Source organism: Puma concolor, chromosome B3 (genome assembly GCF_028749965.1).
Source record: "Puma concolor isolate L17-30 chromosome B3, mPumCon1.1.hap2, whole genome shotgun sequence".
Classification (NCBI taxonomy): Eukaryota; Metazoa; Chordata; class Mammalia; order Carnivora; family Felidae; genus Puma; species Puma concolor.
In genome coordinates, this window is record NC_141672.1 from 33509997 (window position 1) to 33532594 (window position 22598).

The 22598-nt window shown below is 40.3% G+C and overlaps 1 protein-coding gene, 1 long non-coding RNA gene and 1 pseudogene across 4 annotated transcripts in view; 2 read left to right on the plus strand and 1 right to left on the minus strand.

Moving 5' to 3' along the window:
* EXD2 (exonuclease 3'-5' domain containing 2) overlaps positions 1–22598 on the minus strand; it is an 87912-nt gene that overhangs the window by 39546 nt on the left and 25768 nt on the right. The window contains exons 1-2 of one of the 3 annotated variants that reach the window (XM_086709443.1): positions 11621–11715; positions 1889–2038 (exon numbers count right to left, since the gene is read on the minus strand). The exons of 1 other annotated variant lie outside the window; for it this stretch is intronic. The gene's annotated coding sequence lies outside the window, so the exon portion shown is untranslated. Of the gene's footprint in view, positions 1–1888; positions 2039–11620; positions 11756–22598 lie in introns of those variants that run through there. One more of the 3 variants, XM_025919678.2, reaches the window with a different exon arrangement.
* On the plus strand, positions 11046–12499 carry LOC147579865 (uncharacterized). The gene is made up of 2 exons (XR_015252244.1): positions 11046–11305; positions 11580–12499. It is a non-coding gene; the product is annotated as an uncharacterized LOC147579865 (long non-coding RNA).
* Positions 17831–18894, plus strand: LOC112855388 (heterogeneous nuclear ribonucleoprotein A1 pseudogene; annotated as a pseudogene).

The following is a 22598-nucleotide window of genomic DNA, read 5'->3' on the forward strand; positions in this document are numbered from 1 at the left end:
TATAACGCCATTATTCAAGGGAAGTCAGGTATCTAAATTTTATGTGAAATGTCACTATTTTTAAGTGTCAGCAACAAATTCACTGTGCCAGCCAAACAAAAACACTCTGGGCTCCGTGCCACCCACCTGTGGATTCTGGCCTACAATCTGTATTGCCCAAAGACACAGTGACCTGCTAGATGCTGCCTACACTTTTCTATGGCCGAGAGTTTCCCACTGAAGGTGTACTATTTTTATCATCTTTCAAAGCTTCAATAATAATTTTTTTAAGTTTATTTATTCGTCTTGGCAGGGGAGGAGCAGAGAGAGAGGGACAGGAAGAGAATCCCAAGCAGGTTCTGTGCTGTCAGCGCAGAACCCAACATGGGGCTCGAACACACGAACCACAAGATCATGCCAAGATCAAGAGTTGGATGCCTAACTGACTGAACCACCCAGGCACTCCAATAACAATTATTTTTTAAATAATTTAATAGTTACAACAACCCTGGGCTATAATCATGTAGGCATGGATTAACCGGGGGGGGGGGGGGGGGAAATGAAATCACACAATTATTACACTGCTAATGAAAACAAGAAAATAGCTGTGTTATTTTTAAAATACTTACTTTATTGCAGAAGTACTAAGTGCTAAGTACTCATGTACTTTCTCCAGTACTTTTACTGAAGGCTTAATGAGATTCAAGAATTTGCACAAATTTCTAGTTAAAATAATCTGAAAAGACGTTTAAAAAAAAAAAACTCTTCCCTTTCCCACTTTAAACAATACAAAATGCTGGAGAAAACATCAAAAATATAAATGTTTAATAAAGAGTTAAACTCAAAAGAAAGGGAAATCATCAGCTGCCAGAAATGGAAACAGGGAACCCTGGAACTCCTGGGTGGGAGATATGTGGGGGTGGGGGGAGGGCACAGACCAGAACTCCTAGCAGCCTCAGTGCTGGGCTTTATTGCCAGTCCATGGCCAGAAGTCTAGGCCACAGGCCCAGGGCACAGCTGGGACCCGGGAAGTGCTGCCTTGTCCATGAACAGGAAACTGAAAGGGTTCAACTACCATGGTCCAGGCAAGCACCCGCCCAAGGCTGAGAGTATGAACAGAACTCCTCATGAGAAGGCAGATTCCCAGGCCTGCACTGTGAGGCAGTAGAGGGCCCAAATTCACATTATCCTCACAAAAGGAAACTCTAAGTTTTAAAGAAACTAGCTTTAAAGAAACTAAAACTAAGGGGCGCCTAGGTGGCTCAGTCGGTTAAGTGTCCAACTTTGGCTGAGGTCATGATCTCACGGTTCGTGAGTTCAAGCCCCATGTCAGGCTCTGTGCTGACAGCTCAGGGCCTGGAGCCTGCTTCGGATTCCGTGTCTCCCTCTCGGCCCCTCTTCCACTCGCCCCGTGTCTCTCTCTCTGTCTCTCAAAAATAAACAAACGTTAAAAAAATTGAAAACCAAAGAAACTAAAGCGAAAATGGTTAGAATTTGTGAATTCGGTTGGAATGTGTGTGTGTGTGTGTGTGTGTGTGTGTGTGTGTGTGTGTGTCTACCACCCAGGAAACATGCAGTACTTCCAACAACACCAGTCCCTAGAAGAGTACTCACAAATGAATCAAAACAAAACAAAAATTTTAAAATACCCTACAGCCAATAAAAATATTTCACATAAGAATCAAACAAAAACATCCATATCTGAAATCTGAAAGGAACTTAAATAACACTCAGTGAAATGAAGGAAAATAAAATCTAAAACATGAACAGGAGACAACATAAAGTAGAAATTCTACATACAAAAAAATACTTGCTAAAATTGTTTAAAAGTTCAATACTCAATAGACAGGTTAAATAGTAGATCAGACAGAGAGAGTTAGTGAATTGAAGATAAATCTGAGGAACTCACCCAGAATGTAGCACAGAGAGAAAGATGTAGAAAACATAGCAGAGACATGGGGGACAGATTGAGAATCTCGACATCCATGTAATGAAGAGTTGAGATGGAGGTCATCAGATTTAGTACAGTCCTCTGAGTCCCAAGCTGGATAAATTAAATCTATCCACAGAAAGACTTGTATAAGTATGTTCATAACAGCTTCATTCATAATAGCCAAACCCTAGAAAAAGTCCAGTTGGTACACCCATACAATGGAATACTACTTGGCAATAACAAAAAGAAATGAATTACTGATAAATGCGTGAATCTCAACATTAGGCTGAGTGAAAGAAGCCAGATACAAAAGAGTTACTGTATGGTTCTATTTATACAAAGTTCCAGAACAACTAAAATTAATCTATGGTAGAAAAAGATCTGAACACTAGCTGCCTCTGGGAGGTAGGGTGAGTTACAGGGAAGGGACATTTAAGCTGAACACTGAGTATCAAAAAAAAAAAAAAAAAAAAGCCAGTCAGGAAAAATTCTAGGGAAGAGCATTTCAGGCAAGAGAGAACTTTCCAGAATTGTATAACATTCCATGTCTTGATGGGGGCTTGGGTTACCCAGGTGTACATATTTGTCAATTTTTTTTTTCCTGTTGGCCTGCCTGATAATTGTTGATTTATTCATTGTGTATCTTTCCCACCAGACTGTAAACCCCATGAAAACAGGGACCTTACCTGGCTTCTTCAATATTACATATATATGCACACCCACACCCATATATATATATATATATATATATATATATACTATATGTTTACTATATAGTATATACTATATGTTTACTATATAGTATATATATTATACTATATATAATACTACATATACATGCATATCCAACAATTGCCACAGAGAGGATAACAATAAATATTCATCGAATGAATACAACTCAATTCCAGGTATTGTATTTTATGATAAATGTCTCTATTTCAATCATCATATTACAAAAATCTGTTTATTCCAGTGAAAAAAGTATTTTTCCCCTTACTGAGTGAGCCTTGGTGCCACAGAGAAGCATTATGGTTCAATACTGGGCTAGAAGTGAGAAAAATCAAATCTTGTGTTATAAGCGGAATGTTTGCGCCCCTCTAAAATCCCTATTGAAACTCGCCCCCCCCCCCCCCAGTGTGGCAGTACTAGGAGATGGAGCCTCTGGAAGCTGATGAGAATGCGGTGAGGTCATGAGGCTGAAGCCCCCGTGGATGGTGTTAGTACCCTATGAAAGCTTGCTTCTCTCTGATCTCTGCCAGTGTGAGAAGTGGAGAGTCTGCCTGTTGGAGGAGGGCTCTTACCAGGACTGACCAGGCCGGCACCCTGATCCTGGACTTCCAGGCTCCAGAACTGTGAGAAATAAATTTTTGTTTTTTATAATTCACCCGGTCTGTGGTATTCTAGTTTTGCAGCCCAAACAGACTAAGATACCTCTCTAAGGGCACGTTCTGGTATCCAAAGCTTTCAGTGCCTCAACATTTCCCCTGACTGAAACAATCTGCTGCTTTTATTTTTTTAAAACTGGACACAGTAATTGAACATCAAATTAATGACAGTAGTTACCGAAGGGTAGTAGGCTTATGAATAACTTTGGTTTTTCAAATTCTATGCAAGTATGTATATTTATTCATAATGAGAAAAATACTTTTTTTAATTCATGATTTTCAGAGATAGGCCGTGTACATATCCCACTCAACACTTAAGACGTGATTATATTCCTGAAATAAATCACATTTTAATGAATGAAACAAATATGTTAACATATTCAGGGAGCAGCTTCAGGTAGAGGGTAAGGAGATGGGCCTTAGAGTCAAATACCTTGGGTTCAAACACAGCCCCTGCCACTTGCTAGCTATAGAACTTGGGCAATTCCCCGAACTTCTTCTCTAAGTGTCAGCTGAACTTCTCTAAGTCTCAGTTTCCTCACTGGCAAAATGGGAAAGACAGTCTCTACAACACAGGATTGGCTAGGACATTAGGGTTCAATAAATGCCAGTTCTTACTAGATACCACAGAACTCCTATTAAAGGAAATCAATGAATTATAGAGTTAAAATTTAGAAGGCAAATTAAGCTCTTGCACAAGTCAAGAATCCTTTCCGTGCTAGTCTTAACAGATCTTGACCTGGTCTCTACCTGAATCCTTCTAGGAACAGAGTTCAGTACCTTAAGGGAGTTTTTGTTGAAAGTCCTTGTATTTTGCAAAAGTTCCCTACTTAGAAATTGCTCTCTTTGATGTTCAGTCCAGCCTCTGCAGTGACGACAGTGTTTACTCCCTCCTCAGAGCTTGTGAAATATGTGAAGACAGCCCTTAGGACTCCCCTTTGAACATTCTTCTTAATCTAAGCAGCCTTCCAGTGACCTGGGAAGGTCATCGTTGTGGGCAGATACCTCTGAACACCTCCAAGTTTGTCAATGGATCTCTTTAAATGTGGCACCCAGGTCAGCACTCAGTACTTGAGATAGGGTCCAACTGGTGTGAATGACACTGGTACTATTACTTCCTAGGGTCTGGGCCCTATATTTTATGAGTGCTGTACCAAATGATTTGTTTTTGAGTACAAGAAACCCAATGGTGGGTCACATAAAGCTTGTGGTAAATTAAAATTCACAGATACCAAAACGAGTTCCCCACTTCATATATTTATGATTTATATTTTGCACTGAAATCCAAAACTTTACATTTCTTTCAAATTTCATCTTGTTTGTTTCAGCCAAATGTCCAAATGTTTCATCCTCTGAGACCAATCTGCATCCTGATTGTGCATTCCCTCTCAACTTAAACATCATTTTGCATAGATAAGTGAATTTTTGTTTTCAAAGAAAATAACATCTTCTCACGTGTTTTTTCTCATTTTTTTCATTTTCTTTTGCATTTCACACTATCTCCGTATTTCATGACATTAAAATAAGGTGACATTAAAGTAGAAAAAGCTTTACAAAATATTACTGATTTGCTTCCATTGAGAAGGACTCCCTCAGATATGAAGTTCCCAGGCATATGGTAAGATTCCCGACTTATTCTTTGTCATGTGTGGCCCACGTAAAAGAAAGGCCTCACAGGGAAATTGGAAGGAGCAAGCAGGAGGGAACTCTTGACAACATTCAAAAAACGTATAAACCCATTTTTACACGGAGAGGTTTTGTGCAGGTTTTTTCCCGGCCAAAGGATTCGTTCAGCAAACGTGTATGTAGCACTTTCAGGAAGCCACACATTGCGCCGGACTCTAGGTAAAAAGAGTTAAAAGGCACTGTCCGCTTCCAGAAATGCAGGATTCAGAAAAGGAGACATGCATGTGGTGAGCAAGTTGCCATGCAGTGAGAGAGCACCAACAACAGAAGCACACACAGCACGGGGATGGCCAAAAGGAAGGAGTGCAGGTATTATCAACAGAAACACCCGCTGGGAGAGAGGGCATCTGAGATTGGTGCTGGTGTTAAAAATGAGCACACACTGCCCAGGTGCACACGCACACAGCAGACAGGCACTCCGGGCAGGGGGCCCAGCGTGCGCGAGGACACGGAAGGCACAGAGCAGCGCAGTATAGGTGAAAAGGTTCAAGCAAATTTAACACGTACTGTTAGTGTAAAATACAGAATTGTGAAGGCTCAGTACAAAAAAAGTAAAAGTATGTTATTGACAATTTTCACACCGAGTTTTTAAGGTGGACCTTTTTTATTTTAGTAAAATATACTTAACACAAAATTTACCATTTTAACCATTTTTGAAGTGTATGACTCAGGGGCATTAACTACGTTTCAGTGTTGAGCAGCATCACTACTATTCATTTCTAGAACTTCTTCATCGTCCCAAACACAAACTCTGTACACATTAAACGACAACTTCCCATTCCATCTCTCCCACCCCTAGGCACTTCTATTATAATTTCTATTTATATGACTTCTACATTGCTTTTTCATATGTATGCTGAAATAACAGTTGGACGTACTAGGTTAAATAAAACATGTTATTAAATTAAGTTAGCTTTATTTCTTTTTACATTTTGAATGTGGCTACTAGAAAACTTTATTTATGGGGCTCATATTATATTTGGCCAGTGCTGTGCCAGAGCATAATGTACATATAAGGAAACAGAGACAGATGATGCTAGAATGAGTAGATACAGGTTGAGTCATGAGGGCCCTAAAATTACCTTACAAGATAAAACCTCATGGGTAATGGAGAGCCAGTAACAGACTTATAAGGGGAGTGTCAGCATCAGACTCATATTTCAAAGAACACCATGGTGGCTGTGTCGGTACTAGACTGGAAAAGAGTAAGGCAAGAGACAGGAAGACCTCTGGGAGACTCAACAGTGATCTGGGAAGGGAAGAAGATCCAAATCAGTGCAGAAGAAGGCAGAACGAAAAAGGGCCATGGTGGGGGTGGGGGGTGGCACCTGGCTGACCCAGTCACGTGAAGAGCATACGACTCTTGATCTCGGGGCCATGAGTTCAAGCCTCATACTGGAGGTAGAGCTTACATTAAAAAGAAAAACAAACAGAAAAAGAGAAAGAAAGAAAGAAAAAAAAAAGAACCATGTATCCTAACAGAATGGCTGCATTAGTATCACCTACATAAGGAGAAAAGTCATAAATTTTACAACTTATCATTTTGAAAGTTCGATGAATATAAAATCAATAGCTTTCCAAACCCACTATAAGAATATAAAGAAAAAATTCACTCATAATAGCAACATACACTTTTTAAAAACAACACACAAAACAACCATACACACACACACACACACACACACACACACACACACACACACACAACCCTAGGCATAAACTCAAAAGAAATGTGCAAGATTGATATGAAGAAAAATAGAAAACTTTACTGAAGATATAGAAGACTGGAGGAGCAGAGATATATTATAGTAGCTATCATATGCAGAGCATGTATCGTGTGCTAAGTACCACATATTATACACAATCAAGTATACATTGCTCATGTAATCCTTTCATCAACTTTCTGCAAAAAGTACTATAACTACTTTTTTTCATAAGGAGAAGATTGTTTCACAGAAATATCCAAAATAACATATAAATGCAATGCCAACCTAATTTTTGAAAACTCTTTAAAAAATGAATTGACCATCAAGAGAATGAAAAGACAACCCTAGGATGGGAGAAAATATTTGCAAAGCATATATCTGGCAAAAGCATGTATCTCAAATATATAAAGAACTCTTACAATTCAATAATAAAAAAAGACAAATCGGTTAAAAACAGGCAAGGATCTGAACAGACATTTCTTCAAAGAAGACATACATATGGACAATAAGCACTTGAAAAGCTATTGTGGAAATACAAATCAAAACCACAATGAGATACCACTTCACACCCACTAGAATGGCTCTAATCAAAAAGACAGATAATAAGTGCTAGCAATAATATGGAGAAATTAGAATGCTCGCACATTGCTGGTAGGAATATAAAATGGTGCAGCTGCTTTGAAAAACAGTCTGGCAGTTCCTCAAATGGTTAAACATAGGGATGCTTAGGGCACCTGGGTGGCTCAGTCAATTAAGCGTCCGACTTCAGCTCGGGTCATGATCTCACGGTTCGTGGGTTCGAGCCCCGTGTCAGGCTCTGTGCTGACAGCTCAGAGCCTGGAGCCTGCTTCGGATTCTGTGTCTCCCTCTCTCTGCTCCTCCCCCACTCATGCTCTGTGTCTCTCTCTCTCTCTCCTTCAAAAATAAATAACAATATTAAAAAAAAAAATAGGGATGCCATATGATCCAGCAATTCCACTGCTAGGTATATACCCAAGAAGAATGAAAACATACTTAAGGGCATTATTCATAATAGCCAAAAAGTGGAAACAGTGTATATGTCCTTCAGCTGATGTGGATAAATAAAATATACCATTTCCATAATGTTATGGGTTGAATTGTGCCCCTGAAAAAGATATGTTGACGTCCCAGGGGTACCTGTGAATGTGACTTTATTGAAAATTAGGTCTTTGCACACATAATCAAGTTAAAATGAGGTCATACTGGAGTAGTGTGGGCCTTTAATCCAATAGGACTGGTGTCCTTAAATGGAGAAGAGACACAGAAACAGGCTCCCACAGAGAGATTTAGCATGTAAAGACAGACACTCAGGGAAGAAGACCATGTGAAGACAGAAGCAGTCCAAGGAATGCCAAGGATTGCCAGCAACTACCAGAAGCTAAGAAGAGGCAAGAAAGGATTCTCCCCCTGAGCCTCAGAGACAGAGTAGCCTTCCTTACACCTTGGTTTTGGACTTTCTAGCCTCCAGAACTGTGAGAGAATACATTTGTGTTAGTTTAAGCTACCCAGTTTGTGTTACTTTGTTACTGTAGCCCTAGGAAACAAACACACCATAGGATGGAATTCTATTCAGGGGTAAAAAAAAAAATGATGAGTACTGATACATTCCACAACATGGATGAGACTTGAAAACATTATGCTGAGTGAAAAAAGCCTGTCACAAGATATCACAAATTGTATGATTCCATTTATACAAAATATTCAGATCTATAAAGGCAGAAAGATTAGTGGTTGCCTAGGGCTCAGGTACTGGGGAATTAATTGGGGAATGACTGCTAACTGGCACAGGTTTCTTTTTGGGGTGACGAAAATGTTCCAAAATTAGATTGTGGTGATGGCTGCACAACTGTGAATACACACACAAAAAAACCACTGAAGTGTATACTTTAAACAATGAGTTATATAAATTACATCTCAATAAAGCCATTTAAAAAAAAAACTTGACAAGCTAATTCTAAAAGTCAGGAAAAGAAATTCTAAGATTAGCCCCACAAATGTTTTTTAAATGAGTATGTGAGCTGAAAAAGTATATGAGTTTCAATAAAATGACAGTAATAATATAAGGGAGTATTTATCCCACTAGATATCAAAATATGTATTGAACATAGGATACTGTGGAATTGGTCCTGCAAAACAGAAAACCAGGTCACAAAGCAGAAGGGAGTCCAGAAACAGACTGTGGGTGTGAGAAAGTAGTAAATGATAAACGTGACATTTTAGATTAATGGGTCAAGGATAGATTTAATATTCAGAGTGATACTGTTGGGAAAATGGTAATTATGCACTCACCATTCACACACACACACACACATACACACTGGATGTGTGTGAGGAATTAAAGAAAAACTCAAACATACAAGAATTTATAGAAGAGAATATACTCATAAGAGGAAAACCTAGGGGCACCTGGGTGGCCTAGTCAGTTGAGCATCTGACTTCAGCTTAGGTCATGATCTCATGGTTCACGAGTTGAAGCTCCGCACTGGGTTCTGAGCTGACAGCTCAGAGCCTGGAACCTGCTTCGGATTCTGTGTCTCCCTCTCTCTCTGCCTCTCCCCCGCTTGCTCTATGTCTCTCACAAAAATAAACATTAAAAAAAAGAGAGACAGAAAGAGAGAGAGAAAACCCTGATGTGCCTTAGGGTAAAACAAGGCTCTTCAACCTCAATACCATTGACATTTTAGTCCAGAACAATTCTTTGTTATGGAGGGCTTTCCTGTGTATTGTAAGATGTTTAGCAGCATCTGTAGTTTCCGCTCAGTAGATGACCCCCGTTAGACAACCAAAAAAACGTCTCCTCACATTGCCAAATGGTCCCTGGAAGGCAAAATATCTCCCACTGGAGAACCACTCAGATAGGGAATGAGAGCCACAAAATACAAAATACACATAGTGAAAGACAGATACGTTCAAATGTCTATGGTTCGACAAAGTGCCATATAGTTAAAAGGCAAGAATAAACATTAAAAAAGCACTAAGTTAGGAATAAATACTTAAAACAGATATAAATGACAAAAGATTGATATCCAGAATACATAAAACTCTACCATATATTTAAAAAAAAAAAAAAACAATAAAAACGAGACATTTCTTGAAACAGGAAATGCAAATAGCCAACAATCATGAAAAGATTCCCAGTCTCACTGGTAACTAGGTAAGTACAAATTAAAACACCAATTAGAATCATTTTTCACCCACTAGATGGGCAAAAATGAAAAAGATTGATAACATCACATGTTTAAAAGAGCTAGGGAAACGGACATCATTATACACTGGTGGTGGGCAGTTTAGCCTTAGATGTCCACACCCTCCCACCCAGCAATTCAATCTGCAGGTTTGAAATGTTCACATGGGCACACAGACACATTTGGAAGGATGTTCTCTGCCTCACTGTGTCTAACAGTAAACAATCTATGGACCTTCTCATACTGTGAAATCTTTTTTTTTTCTTCTTCTTCTTCTTTTTCAACGTTTTATTTTTGGGACAGAGAGAGACAGAGCATGAACGGGGGAGGGGCAGAGAGAGAGGGAGACACCGAATCAGAAACAGGTTCCAGGCTCTGAGCCATCAGCCCAGAGCCTGACGCGGGGCTCGAACTCCCGGACCGCGAGATCGTGACCTGGCTGAAGTCGGACGCTTAACCGACTGCGCCACCCAGGCGCCCCTGTGAAATCTTAATATACCATGGAATTTACAGAGCAAGTAGAATAAGGTAGGTCTCTCTACATAGGGACAAATAAAAAGTTCCAAGGCCCATTTTTAAGTATAAAAAGTCAAGTTGCTGAATAGGTACAATATGCTGTATTTGTAAAGTATGTCAGTAAAAATTTAACATGAAATCTTACATGCATGTAACTTATATGAACAAACACTTGTCAATAAATGCAAAGAAAGAGAAAAAAACACACACACACATCCCAAACTGGTAACAGTTCTTACTTTAGGGCTAAGAAATTAAAGAAGATGGAGATGGAAAGAGATCAAATATCCATTTTAAATTTCTTACATGATTTTTTTTTTTTAGGACCGTATGCATGGACTGCAACTAAAATAAATATAAAAGAATAAATACATTTTTAAAAACTAACTGAACTTGACCAAAACCAATCATTACTTCCCCCAATAAACTGCTTGTCTCCCGCACTTCCTAATTCTGATAATTAACAAAATCTTCCCGGGAGGTTCCTTCTAACCATGTAATACAATTTTTAAAATACGGTAAAAGTAATGTAATGTTTCCAAGGCATGGGCACCTAAGAGAGTTTGCGTCCAATCAGTATATCAAAAGCTTAGAAAGGGCTGGGTTTGCTTTTCTTTTCATGAGCAAGGATCAATTGTGCACTAACCACTAGGGTTCTAGTTTTGATCCCAGGGATGCGAGAAAAGAGGTGGCTCCCAGCAAGGCCCAGAGCAGCGGGTGTGGTCTGGGAGGAAAGGGGTGGTAACAGCAGAGGCGGGGGCAGGTCCCCACGAACCTCGGGGAGAAACTGTCACTGTGGCCGCGTGGAACACGCAGCGGCGCCCAAGGAGTTGCCAGGTGCTGTGGGCGGTGCCTCCTTTTGAGCTGACTGGGTCTAGAAACCATGAAGGTTTGGTACGTGCTCCTAAAGAGTGACGAAGGGAGTTCGAGAGGGCGCGTGGGTGGCCGCGGCCCGGGACGAGAGCCCTCGTCGCACACCTGGGTGCTGAACCGTCGCGGGGCAGGGGAGCGAGGAGGCCGCGAAGGTTAGGGGAAGAAGGAAGGGCTGGGCCAAGTCGCTTGGGGACGGCGGGGTCCGCGCAATAAGTCGCCCCCGCAGACAGTGACATCGCCGGCTCCACAACCCTTCCCCTCAATCGGCACTGGAAACCCCCTCCTTCCCTCGCAGAGGCGGGTGAAAGGCCTCGCGGGTCCCTGATCCTCACTCACCTGCGACCGGGACCCAAACCGAACACCTGCGGCACCTCACGCTGAAGAGCTGGAACCCTCCACCGCCACCTGCGCGCACCCACCCGGATCCACTAGGGCCGAAGCCACTTCCGGTCCTGCGACGGGCTAGGAGGATGTAATCCCAGCCGTGTACAAATGGGCGACGCCATATTGTACGGTAGCTGCTAGGGCAGCTGTGCCCGCCCCAGTTTCTCCAGTGCTGAACAAAGGATCTGTTAAAATTGGAAAGGCTTATCGTCTCTTCAGAAAAGGGTATTTGTGTTTTTGTTTCTGGGGTGGTATTTTTGTTTGTTTTGATTTGGGTTTTGAAAGGAGTGGCCTCTGGAACCCTCTCAAATGCAATATGGAACATCTAATTGTTATTACTAATTAGCTCCAGTAATGCTACTCTACTGCTCTAATTTTCTTAACTGTTAAATGATAAAGGTAAATAAGACAGACACTTGTTTAAATAATGTATTCCTGAGAAGCAGTGCATTTTCTACCATTGCCATTACAGTAATTACGCCATCTTGTATAACAATAACCACAATACCTTGTGTTTATATTTAAAATCATTCATTCAACCGGTCTTTATCAGCAACTATTATATTTGAAGAAGCTAATGTGTGCTCTGTGTTGTTATTTTGTCATAGAATGTGTAACAGAAGGAGAAATGCGATGTGCATAAACAATGTAAAGTACAATAATAGATGCCATTGTTGACTGTGTACATGCACTGTGCTAGAAACTTTGCAAATTGTTTTATGTATTTTATCTCATTTGATCCTCACAACAACCTCCTGAAACAGTACTATTATCAGTGACATTTTACATAAAATGGAGAAAGGTTAAATAAATTTCTCAGGGTGGCAGCAAGTAAGCATTGGAGCTGTGAATCAAACCTCAGTATATCTTCTTACAAAGCATGTTGCCCTCATTCTCTAGATTATATTGCCTCCTGTAAAGGAAAAGAAGTTCTAAGTTCCTTTAGGTAAGTACCCATAAGGGGGAAATTTATGGCAGATGTAGAGGATTAACTCCCTGCATTTTAATCTGCTCCATCCAGAAACATCTAAAATAACAAACAAAAAAGTTAAAAGGAAATGCAAATTAAAACCACAATGAGAGACCATACCCACCAGAAAGACTAAAATGAAAAAGACACAAAACGCCAAGGATTGACAAGGTTGTGGAGCAACCAGAGCTCTCATATGCTTCTGAGGGTAAAATGGGTACCATCACTTTGTTAAACTGTTTGGCAGGATCAACTAAAGCTAAATATATGCATAGCCTCTGTCGCAACAGTTTCACTCCTAGGTATAAGCCCAACAAAAATGTGTACATATGTTCACTGAACAGACATATACAAAAAAACCCATACTCATGTTGGCAACAGCCCTAAACTGGAAACTACCCAAATATCCATGCTGTTAGAAGTCAACGTAGAGTAATGACTCTGGAAGAGAGCATGAGGAGGCTCATGAAGTGCTGATAACGTTCTGTTTCTTAATCTGAGTGCTGGTTTACGTGTGTGTTCACGTTACATATTTGTGGACACTTTCCTGGATGCATATACACTTCAATAAAAAGTTTTTTTTTTTTTTAAATGAAAGTAAAGGAGTGAAAAGTTTATAAACCCAAAGAAGAAAAAGAATAGGAATGGAGAGGGGCACCTGGGTGGCTCAGTTGGTTAAGCATCCGACTTCGGCTCAGGTCATGATCTCATAGCTCGTGAGTTCGAGCCCCACATCGGGCTCTGTGCTGACAGCTCGGAGCCTGGAGCCTCCTTCAGATTCTGTGTCTCCCTCTCTCTGCTCCAACCCACTTGCATTCTGTCTCTGTCTCTCTCAAAAATAAATAAACATTAAAAAAGAATTTAAAAATAAGAATAGGAATGGAGTTAATAGCAGACAAATCTCGGTGTAATTTTATAAGACATAAATTTGATTGGAATGACAGAATATTGACATTTGAGGAATCCCATTGAGGAGGAGCAGAATACATGACACCAACATATGCCATTTTGACATGTGGATTATTTTGAACTAAAGGCAATTAAGACCCAACAGGTTTAAGGAAAAGTTTTACCTGTCTTTTAACTACATAAAGAATTTAAAATGGGGGTCTGGCTCAGAAAGAGACTTATTACCAGAGATAACTTTTAATAACTTTTAATGTACGGCAGGGCAAATATCTAATTACCAAATACCTGCTCTTCTTATTGTCCTGGGAGTTCCCCTCCTCCCATTTGAATCCCCAGGCCTATTCTATTCTATTCTATTCTATTCTATTCTATTCTATTCTATTCTATTCTATTCTATTCTATTCTATTCTTTAACTTAAGATGGCATTTAAGCCTCAATTGCCTGACTTGTCCTTGGGTCTCATTCTTATAGGACTCTCAATTTGTTTTCTTCTGTTAATCTGTCTTATGTCAGTTTAATTAATAGACCAGCTAGAAGAATCTAGAAGGGTAGAGGAAACAAATTTTCCTCCCCTACACCATAATAAATTGTCTGGGTCCTACATTGAAGTTCCAACCCAACAAGCCCCATCTGTGCATAAAGGATTCCCAGTCAGCTTTTTAGTACCTCATTCTTTGTCTTAGTGTGTGTGGACTATTGTAACACAATGCCATTGACTAGGTGGCTTATAAACAATAGGAATTTAGGGGTGCCTGGGTGGCTTAGTCTGTTACGTGTCCAACTTCAGCTCAGGTCATGATCTCACCATTTGGGAGTTTGAGCCCTGTGTCAGGTTCTGTGCTGACAGCTCAGAGCCTGAAGCCTGCTTCGGATTCTCTGTCTTCCTTTCTCTCTGCCCCTCCCCTGCTCATGCTTTGTCTCTCAAAAATAAATAAACATTGAAAAAAAAAACCAGAAATTTATTTCTCATAGTTTTGGGGCAGGGAAGTCCATGATCAAGGTGCTGACAGCTTTTTTTTGTCTGGTGAGTGCCTGCCACCTAGTTTATAGACTGCTGTCTTTTCATTGTGCCCTCACTTGGCCAAGAGATAAGGAGCTCTTGTGGGCCTCTTTTATAAGTCGCTAATCTCATTCATGAGGTTCCACTCCCATGACCTAATCACCTCCCAAAGTCCCCACCTCCTGATATCATTATACTGGAAGTTAGTTTGCAGCATATGGATTTTGAGAAGACACAAAACATTCAGTCAATAACATCTACGTATGTAAATATATCCAAGAATCACCAGTCATTGCTGGAGTATCTCCAACACCATTAATTAACAGTTTCTAAGGAACACGTATAGAACCCTGCATCCAGCATTTTGAGAACACAAATACTTTTAAAACTTATCAGGAAGGGGATGGGCTAAATGGGTGATGCCATTAAGGAGGGCACTTGTTGGGATGAGCACTGGGTGTCATATGTAAGTGACAAATCACTGGGTTCTACTCCTGAAACTAATAGAACATTGTTAACTAACTTGAATTTAAATAAAGTAATTAAAAAAAAAATAAAGGACAATGAAGCAGCAACAAAAAAACAAACAAAACAAAACTTACAAAGAAGACTTAAGAAAATTAACTTTTATTTAGGCCATTGAGCAATTTACTACAAATTGCATAAAATTGCTATCATACAGATCTCATTCTCTGATCTTAGTACAATTAAGCTAGAAGTCAATAACAAAATTATTTTTAAAACTCTATATATTTGAAGATTTTAAAAAATCTTAATAACTGAAAGATCAAAAAAAAATCCCAGTGGAAATAAAGTTATAATAATAGATTTGAGAGGTAATAAAAATACTATATATGAAAATTTATAGGATGCAGGCAAATTAATAACCTTATATGCTTTTACACTCTAAAATAAGAAAAACTAAAAATTAAATATATAAGTGATCATCCTAATACAGTAGAAGAAACAAAAAACATAAATCCAAAATAGTAGGAAGGAAGAAGATAAAGATCAGAGAATAAATTAATAAAATAGAAAAAGATGTGATAGATGAACAAAAGAACTAAAGTTAGATATTTGAAAAGACTAATAAAACAAGTTCCTGTGAGATTGATCTAGATAAAAGAGAAGTAGCAACAAATAAATAATGTTTATTTAAGGGGGGATATAAAATAAGCAGAGATTTAAGAAACTGCAAAATATGATGAACAACTTTATGCCAAAAAAAATGATTAGACAAGAGAATGAAAAGATAGGCCACAGATTGAGAGGATACATCTGCAAACACTTATCTAATAAAAGACTATTACCCAGAATATACAAGGAAATTTTGAAACTCAACAACCCAATTAAAAAGTAACCAAAAGTGGGGCTCCTGGATGGCTCAGTTGGTTAAGTGTCCCACTTCAGCTCAGGTCATGGTCTCATAGTTTGTGAGTTTGAACCCCATATCAGGTGAGCTTGACCCCTTCAGGATTCTCTCTCTCCCTCTCTCTCTGCCCCTCACTCACCCTTGTGCTCTCTCTCTCTCTCTCAAAAATAAAAAATGAAAAAATTAAGTGATCAAAAGATTTGAATAGACACCTCACTGAATAAGATATAGGCTATCCAAATAAGCAGATGAAAAGATGTTCAACATTATATGTTACTAGGAAATTGTAAATTAAAACAACAATTAGAGGGGCGCCTGGGTGGATCAATCAGTTGAGCGTCAGACTCATGATTTCTGCTTAGGTCATCATCCCAAGGTCATGGGATCAAGTCCCACATCAGGCTCTGTGTTGAGATTAAGATTCTCTCTCTCTCCCTCTGCCCCTCTTCCTCTCTCTCCCTCTCCCTCTGCCCCTCTTCCTCTCTGTCTCTCTCTGTCTCTCTCAACAACAATTAGATAACATCATCTCATTGAATGGCTAAATCATTTTAGAATGGCTAAAATTCAAACACTGATAACACCAAATGGTGATGAGGATATGGAGCAACAGGAACTTTCATTCATTACTGGTGGGAAGGCAAAATGGTGCAGCCACTTCTAAAGATATTTTGTCAGTTTTTTTACAAAGCTAAATATAGTTTTACTATATGATCCAGAAATCATGCTCCTAGGTTTTTGCTCAAATGAGTGAAAACTTAAGTCCACACAGAAACCTACACACAAATGTTTATAGCAGCTTTAATCATAAATTGAAGGCAACCAAGACGTTCTTCGATAGGTGAATGTATAACCAAACTGTGGCACATCCATACAGTGGGATGTTATTCAGCAATAAAAAGAAATGAGCTATCAAGCCACAAAAAGACATAGAGGAATCTTAAGTGCATATTGCTAAGTGAATGAGGCCAGTCTGAGAAGGGTACCTACTGTATGTTTCCAACTATATGACATTATAAAAAAGGCAAAACTGTGGCAAAAGTAAAAAGATCAGTGCTTGCTAGGCGTTCCTGGGGAGGAAAGGAGGGGTGCATAGGTGGAGCACAGAAGATTTTTTAGGGCAGTGAAACTATTCTGTATGATACTGTAATGGGGGATACATGACATTATGCATGTATCAAAACCCATATAGAATTGTGCAACACAAAGGAAAAACACTAAAATAAACTCTATTCTTTAGTTGGTAATAATTTATCAATATTGGTTAGTCAGTTGAAACAAATGTACCACACCAGTGCAAAATTTAATAGTAGGGGGAACTGTATGTGTATGTGTGTATTGGGGTGGGGGGAGTCGTGTATGGGAACACTCTAGTTTCTGTTCAAATTTTCTGTAAACCTAAAACTGTCCTAGAAATAAAGTCAATCCATTTTAGAATATTGTGCCATGAGCTGCTTGATTTAGAATATTGTGCCATGAGCTGCATTTCTAAAAATGCTTTATTCGTTTATTCATTGATTTTGAGGACAACTTAATTCCAAACCCTGGGATGTCATAGACAGAAAATTCAAGAGGAACGATGGCAGGAAATGCCAGTGGCCTACCCAATATCTCCATTCTCCCCTCTGCCTAGTAGCAAAAGTCAGGGGGCATTTAAAAAATACATTTAAGCTTTCTGCCCGTGGACACTGCTGAGGAAGCATCATTAAAGCCTTCCCTCCCACCACTGTCATGTCTTAAGTCAGAGTCTCCCAAAGAGCCTGAACAGCTACCGAAGCTTTTCATCGGAGGTTTGAGCTTTGAAACAACCGGTTAGAGTCTGAGGAGCCATTTTGAGCAATGGGGAATGCTTACGGACTGTGTGGTTATGAGAGATCCAAACACCAAGCACTCCAGAGGTGTTTGGGTTCGTCATGTATGCCACTGTGGAAGAGGTGGATGCAGCCATGAGTGCAAGGCCACACAAGGTAGATGGAAGAGTTGTGGAACCAAAGAGGGCTGTCTCCAGAGAAGATTCTCAAAGACCTGGTGCCCACTTAACTGTGAAAAAGATTTTTGTTGGTGGCATTGAAGAAGACACTGAAGAACATCATCCAAGAGGGGCGCCTGGGTGGCTCAGTTGGTTGGGCGTCCGACTGCAGCTCAGGGCATGATCTCGCAGTTTGTGAGTCCGAGCCTTGTGTCGGGCTCTGTACTCACAGCTCAGAGCTTGAAGCCTGCTTCAGATTCTGTGTCTCCCTCTCTCTGTCCCTCCCCAACTCATGCCCTGTCTCTCTCTGTCTCTCAAAAATAAGTAAATGTTAAAAAAAAATTTAAGAACATCACCCAAGAGATTATTTTGAACAGTATGGGAAAATTGGAGTGACTGAAATCATGACTAACTGAGGCAGTGGCAAAAAGAGAGGTTTGCTTTTATAACATTTGATGACCATGACTCTATAGACAAGATTGTCATTCAAAAATACCATACTGTGAATGGTCACAATTGTGAAGTCAGGAGAACTCTATCTAAGAAAGAGATGGCTAGTGCTTCATCCAGCCAAAGAGGTCAGAGTGGCTCTGGAAACTTTGGTGGTGGTCATGGAGGTGGTTTTGGTGGGAATAACTTTGGTCATGGAGGAAGCTTCAGTGGGTGAGGTAGCTTTGGTGGCAGTCAAAGGGGTAGTGGATATGGTGGCAGTGGGGATGGCTATAACAGATCTGGTAACGATGGAAGCAACTTTGGAGGTGGTGAAAGCTATAATGATTTTGGCAATTACAACAATGAATCTTCAAATTTTGGACCATGAAAGGAGGACATTTTGGAGGCAGAAGCCCTGGCCCCTATGGTGGTGGAGGCCAGTACTTTGTCAAACCATGAAACCAAGGTGGCTACGGTGGTTCCAGCAGCAGTGGCTATGGCAGTGGCAGAAGGTTTTAATTACGGCCAGGAAACAAAGCTTAGCAGGAGAGGAGAGCCAGAGAAGTGACAGGGAAGCTACAGGTTACAACAGATTTGTGAACTCAGCCAAGCACAGTGGTGGCAGGGCCTAACTGCTACAAAGAAGACATGTTTTAGACAATACTCATGTGTATGGGCAAAAAACTCAAGACTGTATTTGTGACTAATTGTGTAACAGGTTATTTTAGTTTCTGTTCTATGGAAAGTGTAAAGAATTCCAACAAATGGTTTTAACGTAGATTGTTTTTTTGTGCCCATGCTATTGATTGCTAAATGTAATAGTCTGATCATGATGTTGAATAAATGTGTCTTAAAAAAATTTTTTTAATTGCATTTAAAAATGCACTTAAATTGCATTTCCCCAAAATTTCTTTTCTGTCTTCATTGGTAATGGATATGGCCATGTGATTAAGTTCTGGCCAGTAAGGTCTAAACAAAAGTTTTTGCACTAGACTCTCAGTAGTTTTTTTTTTTTTTTTTTTTTTAGTGTTTATTTATTGAGAGAGAGCGTGAGCAGGGTAGGTGGAGAGAAAGGGGGACAGAGGACTTGTAGCAGGCTCCCCGCCGACAACCTGTGTGGTGTGGTGCTCAAACCCACGAGCCACAAGATCATGACCTGAGCTGAGATCAGACACTCAATCGACTGAGCCACCCAGGTGCCCCTAGACTTTCAGTAGTTCTTAAAAAGGGGACAGACAACTGTCACAGGCCTTTTTGTTGTTAGCCTTCCACTTATTTCTTGCTAAGACTAGGACTTGATAGCTGGGGCTCCAACAGCTCTCTGCCACCACAGTGGCACTTTGAAGATGGAAGCCAGGTGCCTAGGAGGGTGGGGTGGAGAGAGAGAAGAAACCTGGATCCTTGATGCCTTCTATGGTTTCCATATTAACCCTGAACTACCTACCTCTAGACTTCTTTTACATTAGAAAATAAACTAATTTTTACAAAAGAAATTTTAATGTTTATTTTTTAAGAGAGAGAGAAAGAAAGAGAGCATGAGTGAGGGAGGGGCAGAGAGAGAGAGGGAGACACAGAATCCGAAGCAGGCTCCAGGCTCCGAGCTGTCAGCACAGAGCCGGACACAGGGCTGGAACTCATCAACTGTGAGATCATGACCTGAGCCCAAGTCAGACATTTAACCCACTGAGCCACCCAGGTGCCCCCAAAAATAAACTAATTTTTTAAGCCACTACAGTGAAGTCTTTGTTACCAGCAATGAAACCCGATCCCTAACTGATACATGAAATGAAAGGTATTAATACTGAATGCATACCACACAAGTTGACTAAAACTGGCTGGCTCAGTCAGTAGAACATGCAGCTCTTGATCTTGGGGTTGTGAGTTTGAGCCCCACATTGGATGTAGAGATTACTTAAAAATAACATCTTAAAAACAAACAAACAAACAAAAACCCTGTTGAATACAGGGCCCAGCCTTGAAGATACACAATAAAGGTGAAAACAAAACACCTTTATTGGATTTGTTTAGTGTGTTGGAGATAAAGGTCAAAGCTTAGAGGAACCACTAAAGAGGCTCTTTCTGAAAATCCTATTTCCTTCCATCAAAATTCTATCTATTCTTTCTGTCCACTGATCCCTTCTATAAACTTTTGTAATATTATTAGGTACTATACAGATTATAAAAATATGTAGCTATGCACTCAAGAAGCTTACAAGCTAGTTGGAAAGACAAAAAGACGATTTGTTATCAAATGAGAAAAGGTATCCTTTTTTTGGTGGTTTAGAGATATATGGAAATTTTTTCTCTCTTCTAAAGAGCTAGACTGAAACTACTTCTTGGAAAAAAAGAAATTCATGAAGACCCTTTAAAATAAGGGTAAGACTGGGGCACCTGGTGTATCAGTCAGTTAAGCATCCAACTCTTTTTTTATTATTATTATTTTAATGCTCATTTATTTTTGAGAGAGAGAGACAGAGTGCAAGTGGGAGAGGGGCAGAGAGAGAGGGAGACACAGAATCTGAAGCAGGCTCCAGACTCTGAGCCTGTCAGCACAGAGCCCGAAGCAGGGCTCGAACTCACGAACCATGAGATCAAACCATAAGATCCTGACCTGAGCTGAAGTCAGATGCTTAACTGACTGAGCCACCAAGGCATCCCTAAGTGTTCAACTCTTGATTTTGGCTCAGGTGATGATCTCACAATTTGTGTGATAGCACCCCAAGCTGTCACCACAGAGCCTGCTTGGGATTCTCTTCTCTCCCTCTCTCTGTCTGCGCCCCTCCTTGTGCTCGGGCTCTCTCTCTCTCAAAATAAATAAATATATTTTTGTAATGAAATAAAATGAAATGAGGGTGAGACTCTCACTGCCATGGGACAAGTTCACCTAACAATAGGGGTTGAAAGGCTGGTGAATCAGCATTCCTTTTGTTTTGTAGTGAGTGGTGCTCATGGAGGTTGAGCTGAACTGCTTCCTAGGGTAAAAGGGTGAGGAATTAGAAAATTCAGGGAGCAATCAGAGATAAAGGGAGGAGTCAGCAAGGCTCCCAGCTTCCTGGGAGAAAGAGAAAGACATCTTTGAGGGAGAAAGAAACGTTTAAAGCATTTGGGGAGTTGAGTTTAAGTTCTTTGGTGTGGGATGTGTACACATAATGTAACCTCATCCTCTGTCTCTCATAGGTAAGGCTCAGGAAAGTCAATTGTGTATCATCCTCTAATGTTTTAGTTCCAGTAGATTCTTTGGAGGACTTTGAATGGGTGTTGAATTTTGTATCCATGTTTGCAAGAAGAAAAGCAAATGTTATGTGTGGACCTTCTGAAGCTGGAGGGTAAAAGTGGATTCCTGACATCTAAGTCAGAAACGCAGACACAGACACACACACAGACACACACACACACACACACACACACACAAACACACACACACACACACACACAAAGAGAATGCCAGTTTAAGATGATGGAGTGAGCCACATGTAACTCTACTTCCTACTGAAATCTCTCTTTGAAAACAAGGGGCGCCCGGGTGGCTCAGTCGGTTAAGTGTCCAACTTCAGCTCAAGTCATGATCTCATGGTTCATGGGTTCAAGCCCTGCATCGGGCTCTGTGCTGACAGCTCAGAGCCTGGAGCCTGCTTCGGATTCTGTGTCTCCCTCTCTCTCTCTGCCCCTCCCCAGCTCGTGCTCTCTCTTTCTCTCAAAAATAAATAAATATTAAAAAATTTAAAAAAATAAAAAATAAGTAAAAACGGGGAAAAAACAAAACTTCAAGGTAAAAAAAATACAGAAAAAGCAGACGACCAAAATGAGAGTAAACCTAGCAGAGAGTCGGCCACCATCACTCGCAATTGGCAAAGACTCAAAGGCAGGCAGACAAGTGGGAAACTTTTATAATGAAAACAGGGGCAGCTTCAGATATGGTTGGTGGCCATTGTAATGGGGAAACTGGAGATGGGCTGACTAGAAGCCAGGCTTCTTATGTGATTGGTTTGGCTTTCTCTGGTTGGTCCTGTGTTGGAAGTAGGGGCAAAATATAAAGAAGCAGACCCATCAACAAGCTCTAACCATTCTGGGCTGTTTGACTCAGAAGCTGTGGTTTGGCTTCCCAGGCTGGTGGCTGCTGTAGAAGTCATGGGTCAGAGTTCTACTGTCATATGAGACCTGGCTATTTTCTGTTTGTATAGTCAGTCTCTTAGAGAACAGGAGATAAAATCACTAACATTTTGGAAGCTGGAAAGCAGACGGATAGTGGGAACTGACTTAGCAGACTCTTCTTCATCTAT